We start from the raw sequence: 9,331 nt of genomic DNA, 5'->3' as shown, positions 1-9,331 counted from the left end.
AAAATTAATAGTTTTTGACATTGGCTTTTCTGAGAAGAAAATTGAAAGCGTCACAAAATAAAAAAAAAAAAGATGAAATGAATCATATATAATTGTCCATTTTTTCAATTTTCTAGCCAATAGAGAATTGAAGGAATCTGTTTAAAGATTAGTAAAAATTCAAAATAAACTTGTGCTTATACTTTGTGTGCAACACACTAGTTAATTTAACCTGTGACTAGTTATCTCTACTGAAGGTGGATATATAGTTTCTGGTTTTAAAATTCAAGCAAACTGGAAAATAATCCATCTAATTATACTTTCTTTCCCAAGAAATTTTTAAAAGATATGCCAGCTTCCTAATTTGGAGACAAAAGCCTTAATTGACAATGCATTTATGATATATATTTTTTGTATAGTTACGGTATACAAGTTGAATATCCCTTAGATAGATGCTTGAGAGCAGAAGTGTTTTGGATTTAAGATTTATTTTTGGATTTTGGAATATTTCCATACACATAATGAGGGAGTTGGAAGATGGGATTCAAGTCTAATCATAAAATTCACTGATAGGCTGTATTAAGAAAATGTGGCACATATACACCATGGAATACTATGCAGCCATAAAAAAGGATGAGTTCATGTCCTTTGTAGGGACATGGATGCAGCTGGAGACCATCATTCTCAGCAAACTATCGCAAGAACAGAAAACCAAATACTGCATGTTCTCACTCATAGGTAGGAACTGAACAATGAGATCACTTGGACACAGGAAGGGGAACATCACACACCGAGTCCTATTGTGGGGAGTGGGGAGAGGGGAGGGATAGCATTAGGAGATATACCTAATGTAAATGGCGAGTTAATGGGTGCAGCACACCAACATGGCACATGTATACATATGTAACAAACCTGCACATTGTGCACATGTACTCTAGAACATAAAGTGTAATAATAAAAAAAAGACAATAAAAAGCAAAAAAAAAAAAAAAAAGATTAGTAAGACACAATCCCAGTTTTCAATAATGTAAAGGTATAACATGAAGTTTAATATGCGTTTACATAGAAGTGTTTTAAATGTGAAGAAATGGTGGAAATAGTTTAAATAAGGATGGGTGGATTAAAATAATCTCATTTAAAAATATTTATTGCATACTGCTATGTCTGACACTTGGCTAAGTGCTAGAGATACAATTGTCAAGCAGCCACCACAAAGTTCAGAATCTAAAGTCATAGCCAGAATTTAAAAATAGGTATGTAATTCTTTCAAAATTATTTTTTGATGCTGGAAAGTAAAATCAAAGACATGACAAAGGAGTGATTTGGTTTAGTTGACAATTTGGACAATGTTTCTGATGAATAAAATATGAAAAAACATACTGTGAGAAGAATATTTCCGTGTAAGCAAATAGCAAGTAAGAATGCCCTAATAGGAGAGACAAATTAAAATGTAAGGAATTTAAACAAAGCGAAACATAATTCCAAGACTGGAACAAACAGAGCTGAGGAAGTCAGCCGAGGCAAAGCATGCCGGGCCCTGTAATCAGTGCTCAGAACTTTGGGATTTGTCAGCATCAAATGAAAAACCATGAAGGGGATTCAAATAAAAGGCTGATATGGAAGGATCGCTAGATGACTGGCTGGATGGGTGAGTGCATGAGAGACTGTGCACCTGTGTTCAATGAAGTCTTAAGAGTATTTCCAGAATTGCATTTACATTTACATTTCCTAGGTTAGAAAAGAGTGCTTCATATGGTGAAAATTATGACCTTAGGGATTACAACTCACTTTTTCCTTTGGTCATCTTGTGTTTAGTAAGTATTTTCTAGTACGGCCTGATATCCCAGAGGACCAACTCATGAGCTCTCTGCAGAATGTGCAAGCATCCATTCTTCAGGGAAATTGACAACGGTCATAAGACATAGTTTGTTGACTTAAAAATCACTTTAAAATTTAAAAATTAAAAAAATAAAAAAATCTAGTTTTTCTTTAGAGCATACCAAAAGGTATCTGAATTTTCATTTCCTTTTTTCAAAGATGGAAACAGAAAAATAGAAAAGAAACTACGAGTTTGAGGATCTACAATGATTAGTGATCAATCATTTTGGATCAGTGTCACCATTCAGCAAACGAAAGGTAACTGGGTAATGCATTTCAGAAGAAGAAACCTTAGTGGATTTGTGAGAAATTGGCTACTGAGATGCTTCTAACAGTACCAACTGCGTCAGTGAATTAATGAAAATATAGGGTTCTCCTCTTCAGTTTTGTGGGCTCAAAACTTGTATTTTAAATAGTACCACCTTAGTAATGATGCATACAGTATTCAGATCAGATAGTAGCAAAGACACCTTTGCCTCCCCTTTCTTCCTCGATGCTTAAACTTGAATAATAATAATGAAAATTAAATTTTTGTAACCTGGCCCTGTACAGTTCAATTTTCTTCTCTGTCATTCTCATTCCACTTTAGGAAAAAGGGAGAATTAGTTAACACAAGCAAAAACTAAATGCTGAGATGAGACCAAATGTCTCTTGCAGGAATGATTGTAGTCTTCACAGTGGGTAGCTCAGATTTGTAATTACATGTAAAGTCTATCTATCTATCTATCTACCTATCTATCTATCTATCTATCTATCTATCTATCTATCTATAGATTTTTAAAGGTGATTTTTGTAAGATTTCTCAGTCCTTCTCCCACAAGTAACACTTCCTGTGTTTTACAATGTCTCACCAGGTCCCCCCACTGCACATTGATTAGAGTAAACATGCTTGGATCTAGTGCTGAGGGCCCACCTGTTGAATGAGACAAGCATATTCTGAACTGCTTCCCATATTCCAGTTGTCCTCTGGTGTCCACTTCTGAACCTGAAAACACCATCCTAAGATTAAACTCTAGATGTTGGTTTCATCCATGCCAGGTTTTCTCAACAGGTTTGACAAAGCAAATACCCCAAATTCAGAAGCTACAAAGCTGTATCTTATCTGCTAGTTTTTTCATAATTATATTCCTACCCTTCATCCCTTCTCAGGGTCACTGTCAGTCATTAATATTTATCAGAACCCCACTTGTCACTGGCCCTGCCTATATATTCTTATTTAACCTCCCTTACCCTTCTTACTCCAAAGCAGAGCATTCAGATATATTTGTGTGAAATAGGAATTGATGTACACCAAGGTGACACTGTTTCCTGTCTACATGTATGCAGTATGAACATCAATTATTTAAACGTTAAATATCTGAGGATTCTTCAAGAGAACAGAGCAGTCTGGGGAGCTCAAAGCTGTAACTCAAAACAGAGCAATTTCCCCCGAAGCATATAGTTTAAAGGAAAGCAGAACACTAAAAATGACTCACTAAAGAGATGACTTAGAAGGGTGAGTAGTGGTTGCCCGGTAGGTACATGTATGTCCTTCTTCCATTTCAGCAGGAACCCATGACAGCAGCATAATATGTGGGGATTTGGAATGCCAGCACCTATGCTCAAAATTTTGGTTCTGCTATGCAAGTGTCTTTGGGTATGTTACTTCTCCACTCTCAGACTTAGTTTCCTTGTCTGTGATGATAGGAATGGGGATATCATTAGTATCATTGTCAAGAGAATATAACAAGTTCATATAAGTCATGTCCTTAGAACAGAGCTTGGTGCCGGTGAGTGCTCTGTAAGTGTCTCCTGTTACATCATCAGAATCACCAAGAGCTCCTGACTCTATTGTTGACTCAGGGCTCGTCTGTCTACCCCAAATGTGATTTGACTTAACCACAGCAACATGTCTTAGATGCACAGAGAAATTGATGCTGATATCCTCACTTTATCTATGAGATACTTAGTCCCAAGGACATGAAATCATTTCCTAAGGTTAGTGAGGACGTCAGTGATCATCCCAAGATCTCTTATTGTCCTTTCTCAAATTCCTGGATAGCTGCACATAGATTGCAGTCCTGACATTCTCTCAGGATAAATACCACATACACAGCTCAGAATATCAGTCCTGTGTTCCAAAACAGGTAATAGCAGGCAGAAGGCTTCATTAGCAAAGCATCTGGACTAGGCTGTGTATTCCGTTGAAGAGAGAGAAGTGGCTCCCACAGTTAACAATGCCGGGGGGACCACTGGACTTATTTACTAAGCGGTTTACTGTCGGACATGACGTTTGCCCTGGTGATTCTTTCAGCGCCCCAGTCTTCAGAGGAATAAACTGATGATCACTCCCCTGCGGTTGTCCCTTCACTTCCAGGTTACTTTTCAAAAGGATGTTGACTCTATCCAGTTGGTAACACTCTCCTGGAAAAATTCACTTGGGCTTCTTTTGAGGAGGGAAATATATCGAGGTATTTGATTTAGTGGGTGTAGACAAAATTTAATCTACATGGCTGCTGAAACTGGAAATCATGGCTTTATTTTTGTCATCTCCTAAAGGACCCAAAGAATTTTAAGAGTGGTTTCCCTGAAATTAAGGACTTATGTTCATTTTCAAAAGCCATGTAAATTATGCTTTAAATCTCTCCTAAATGCATATGTCTTCCATTACCCACGCTGCTATCTATCAAATTCTATCAAACCCTTGGAAGACTTTTATTGCTGGCCTTACCTCTATCACTTTGTCCCAGTTTTCTTCTCCTTCCTGCATGCATCTTTATTGTCTAAAAATGGTTACTCGGAAGGAAGAACTCATAGAAATGACCTGAGGTCATTTCACATTCACTGACCCTCCTACTAGAAATCCTGCAGAGTTAGGTCCTCTATTTAAGTATGGAGGAGAGAGGTAGACTTCCAGGTCCTTGTGCTGTAAAATAAACGCACTTAAACAGATAATTCATTTGGAATTCTCTTATCAGAGCATGCTGTTTAAAATTATGAATGAGATGCATTTATTTTCAGATAAAAATATAAATTGGGTCAGAAAGACTGGAAGGTGAAAGTACGGAACCATTTTCTCCTTTCCATCCTGACATTCCAGATCCCTTTTTTGCTCACCCAGCGACTGCTGTAGCCTTCAAAATAGTTTCCTGACATTCACTTTTGTGAAATTGTCCACGTGGTTGTCACTGTACATAAAAGTGCTTGTCTAGACATCCAGCATCTGTACAACATGGCCTAAGACAAATCTACAGCTGGTCGCAGCCTCTAAAGCCCTTTTTACTCTCCGTCCCTTGCTGTCCGAACCCCGGTAACATTCTACTTCTAGCAGTTATGAATATGCCAGGTTATTTCAAGACTTTGTATTACGTATAAGACTGTTGCTTCTTCCTGAACATTGTTTAACTTGAGTGCTTTATAATCTTCAAGACTCAATGCAAATCTACCTTCTGAAATTTGTCTTTCATCTCCCTCTTTCTTCTCTGCACTTGCCATGGTAGAATAGAGTTAGATTTGCTACCCAGTTACACCTAGAACTGATTCTCGTAGTTATTTTGGGGTTTGCTGGTGGTTTTCTAATACCTAACAAGATTCCTGGTAGCAAAACTCATGTATTTTTATTTCACATTCCTGATATCTAGCATAGGGCCTGGAATGCATTATGCATCCAATACATATTAATGAATAGATTAAAACAATGTCCAATAAGAAATAGTTAAATAACAGTTTTTCATCTAATATAAAGGGCTTTAGAATGTGTTATTAAAGAATGGGAAAACTTGTCTTTGATGTATTTATATTGAATAGAGTAGTGTGTAACAACGTCTAAGCAGATGTAGTGAGTGGATACCGTGAAAACCACAGCAAATGACAAGACTTGGCAATGGAAAACCGTATGCTAAGTTTGGAGAAATAGAAGTGGTTCTGTATGGTTGGGGCTTACAGTGGCTCAAATGCAGACAGCAAATCTTGCAAATGAGGCTTAGGCATGATTTTGGGGTGATTGTAAACTGTATGAGGGATTTTGACCTATCTTTTAATAGACCTAACACACTGTTTACTCACATGCATTCATCTGCGCCAAAGGGCAGGCACTCTAGATCTGCTATTTTACATAGTGCTTACACCATCCCTAAAACATGAGAGCTATTCATCCTCTTGATGTTACAGATGAGCAGTCTAAAGCTCGGTGGTATCCAGCACACAAATAACATGTGAAAGACCAGGAATTAAACTCAAGCCTTTTCTGTTGTGATGGTCTTTGCTTTTTCATCATACTCTACAGACTTTCATTAACACACGTAGCAGCAATAGCATGTGTGTGTAAGGACATTAAATGTAGCTTCAGTCGTGTCCTGGTGGTAGGACACTAGTTACAAGTTCATTTTAATGATATAAAATTGAAATTTTGACAACTTGAGCTGACACAAGAAATTTTGTTGTATAAGGACATGCAGTTAACAAATATTTCAAAAGTGAACAGGATTGGTTAAAAAAAACTAGCTTCAGAGTAAGTACGTAGGGTCTTGAAGTGTTGGCTGTGTCAGCTGCATTTGATATTTACAAAGAGCTGAGGGATGGCCATGATTGACATGTCATATTGCTTGTTAGACCTGCAGGGTTTGGCATTTGCCTGAGGATGGTGCTTATATTCATTTGGCTTCCCTAATCTTGTGACTAAATAATTGTCATTATTGTAAATTATATACATGACTTATATGTTTATATGTGTCTAGATTGTGGAGGATGTCATGTCAGTAGGTGGTATTAATGTGTTACAGATAGGGAGAGTATAATGGGCAAAGTCCTTGTTGCAGGAAGCACACTAAATTGATCTCAATTTTGTTCTTGGAGTTTTTAGACATGGTCACTCTGACTCGTCTCAGCATCAACTGGCTTAGGATTGAATGGACAGAGACTGGCTTTAATTATTCAGTCTCCTTATTTCATCATGTATAAAGCTTCAATCATTTTGATTTTTTTCCTATTCTGTGGCCCAATGTCCTATTGACACCCAAATTTTAATGAATTTCACTTTATTAGCCCTCTACAGTGTTTCTTGCTTTCTATTTATATTACACTCAGTCTCTTCCAAATGCATAACATTGTTCACTGTGGCTTTACTGCCTACACAGTCTCTGGACAAGGGCGTTTTCTGTTTCAAATTCTCTTATGCTGTACAGACATAGTTATCTTAAAAAGGAAAATTTAAAACAAACTATAACCTATGCTACCCAAACAATGTCTACTGATATTATGGTCCTTGAAAAAGTAACCCAAATTTACTTTGTAAGTGCCACGTTTTATTATGTAGCATTCCCTATATACGCAAGATCACTCTCTAAATTTGGAATCTTTTTTCCTATTGCATCTTTTAATGTACCTTCTCTGTTTCTGTACTCAAGGTATTTTTTTAGGCCTGGATTGCTTTTTTTTTACCTCGTTAAGAGCAATAACCACACACTTTAACTCCTTCTCAACCTTCCTCTGTATAAGTCGCTTATCCTTCTCTGCATTCTCATAGCGCACAGATGATGTCATGTGTATTCAGACATGCTTCATCATGTGTTCACCAAATTTAAATGTATATATTATATTTCCATGGTGTTTGTGGTTCCCACAGTCCTATAAAATCCCACCACCTTTACATGAAACAAACTGTTGATAAAAATCAGGCAAAATCTCAGTGTTGATATATTCTAACTTTGTTTTATCCTCCAAGGTAGATGAAAAACCTATGGCTGACAGACTGGGTATGACATTTCATGGGATAATCAAATATATCAGACGTTAGTATTCTCTACTTTGGCCTTTTCTTTTCACCTGTTTCCAAATTTTGTTTTCCCAAAACCTAGGTTTTAATTGTTAAGGTCTTGATGTAAAACACTTTGGGTTTCTGTTTAATGTTATTTCATCTTTAGAGGGTGAATAATCAAAGCAAGTGTAATGTGGGGGACCAATGACAGCCCCTCCCTGGCTTCATTCTCTTAGGGTTTTCAGATCGGCCTGTTAGAGCTGGCTCTCTTTGGGGTAATCTTAATTCTTCACCTCATGACCCTTCTCAGCAACACTGCCATCATCCTAGTATCCCTGTTGGACTCGAAACTCCACACTCCCATGTACCTTTCCCTCCTATCTCTCCTTCCCTGACCTCTACTTCACCAGTAACATCATCCTTCAGCTTCAAGTCAACCTGGGCGGTTCAGATAAGTCCATCACCGATGGCGGCTGTGTGGTTCAGTTCCACGTCTCCCTTGCCCTGGGCTCCACTGAGTGTGTCCTCCCGGCTGTGATGTCCTATGACCGCTATGTGGCTGTCTGCTGTCCTCTACGTTAACGCCTTCATCATGCATCCTCGGCTCTGTCACATCCCGGCTTCTGTGGAGTGGTTTGGTGGAGGAGCCACCACCTGCACAGTCCATCTCACCCTGAGGCGCTGACTTTCTTTTAACCTTCTGCTACCTGTCATACGGACTGCAGACATGGCCTCCCTAATGGGCAAGGGATATTTATTTAGAGACTGAATCATTTCCTCCCTTACATCTCTTTCATACATTGCCGAATTCATGCAATTTTTAATGCGTCATGGAACTTATGTTTGTCTTCCCTCTTTTAAGAAATTGATTAGGCCGGGCGCGGTCGCTCAGGCCTGTCATCCCAGCACTTTGGGAGGCTGAGGTGGGCGGATCACGAGGTCAGGAGAGCGAGACCATCCTGGCTAACATGCTGAAACCCCGTCTCTACTAAAAAATACAAAAAACTAGCCGGGCGAGGTGGCGGGTGCCTGTAGTCCCAGCTACTCGGGAGGCTGAGGCAGGAGAATGGCGGGAACCCGGGAGGCGGAGCTTGCAGTGAGCTGAGATCCGGCCACTGCACTCCAGCCTGGGTGACAGAGCGAGACTCCGTCTCACAAAAAAAAAAAAAAAAAAAGAAAGAAATACCAGGGTTTTTTTGGGTAAAATCTGATCCTAGTTATTGTTGTGTCTCACTTCACTCTGCAACCACTCATTCTATTTTATTCATCATGCAGAAATTTTGGATGAATCAAACATGACCTACAGTTTTGCATCTAGACTTCAGTGAGAGAACAAAAGCATCAAACTATATTTTATGTTGGAGTCCAGTAGTTTTTAGCCCACCATTTCAGAGTGAAAGAAATCTTCAAGGATTCCAAGAAACATGGAAAAGCTGGTTTCAAGAGTTCAGCAGGGGTCTTAATGCTATTTCCTCATGGTGTCCTCAATCCCTTAGTTAACTCTAAGAGTTAACTATTTTATTAATTTGTCCAGTTTGTTTACAAGTGAATGCAAAGAATACAACTTAAACAGTGTAGGCTTCTCTGATGGTACTCTACTCCGGATTGACAGTATCCAGTAAGTATCCAGTATCCAGTATTCTACTCCGGATTGACAGTATCCAGTATGCTGAAGTCTTCCTAGGTGCACAGGCTCCTGTTAAGGCACTGATGCATAAGGCATGGACATATGATGTCCTT

This window comes from Piliocolobus tephrosceles, chromosome 1 (assembly GCF_002776525.5).
Source record: "Piliocolobus tephrosceles isolate RC106 chromosome 1, ASM277652v3, whole genome shotgun sequence".
NCBI classification, from domain to species: domain Eukaryota; kingdom Metazoa; phylum Chordata; class Mammalia; order Primates; family Cercopithecidae; genus Piliocolobus; species Piliocolobus tephrosceles.
The sequence above is the reverse complement of the archived record's forward strand: the minus strand, read 5'-3'. Positions refer to the sequence as shown.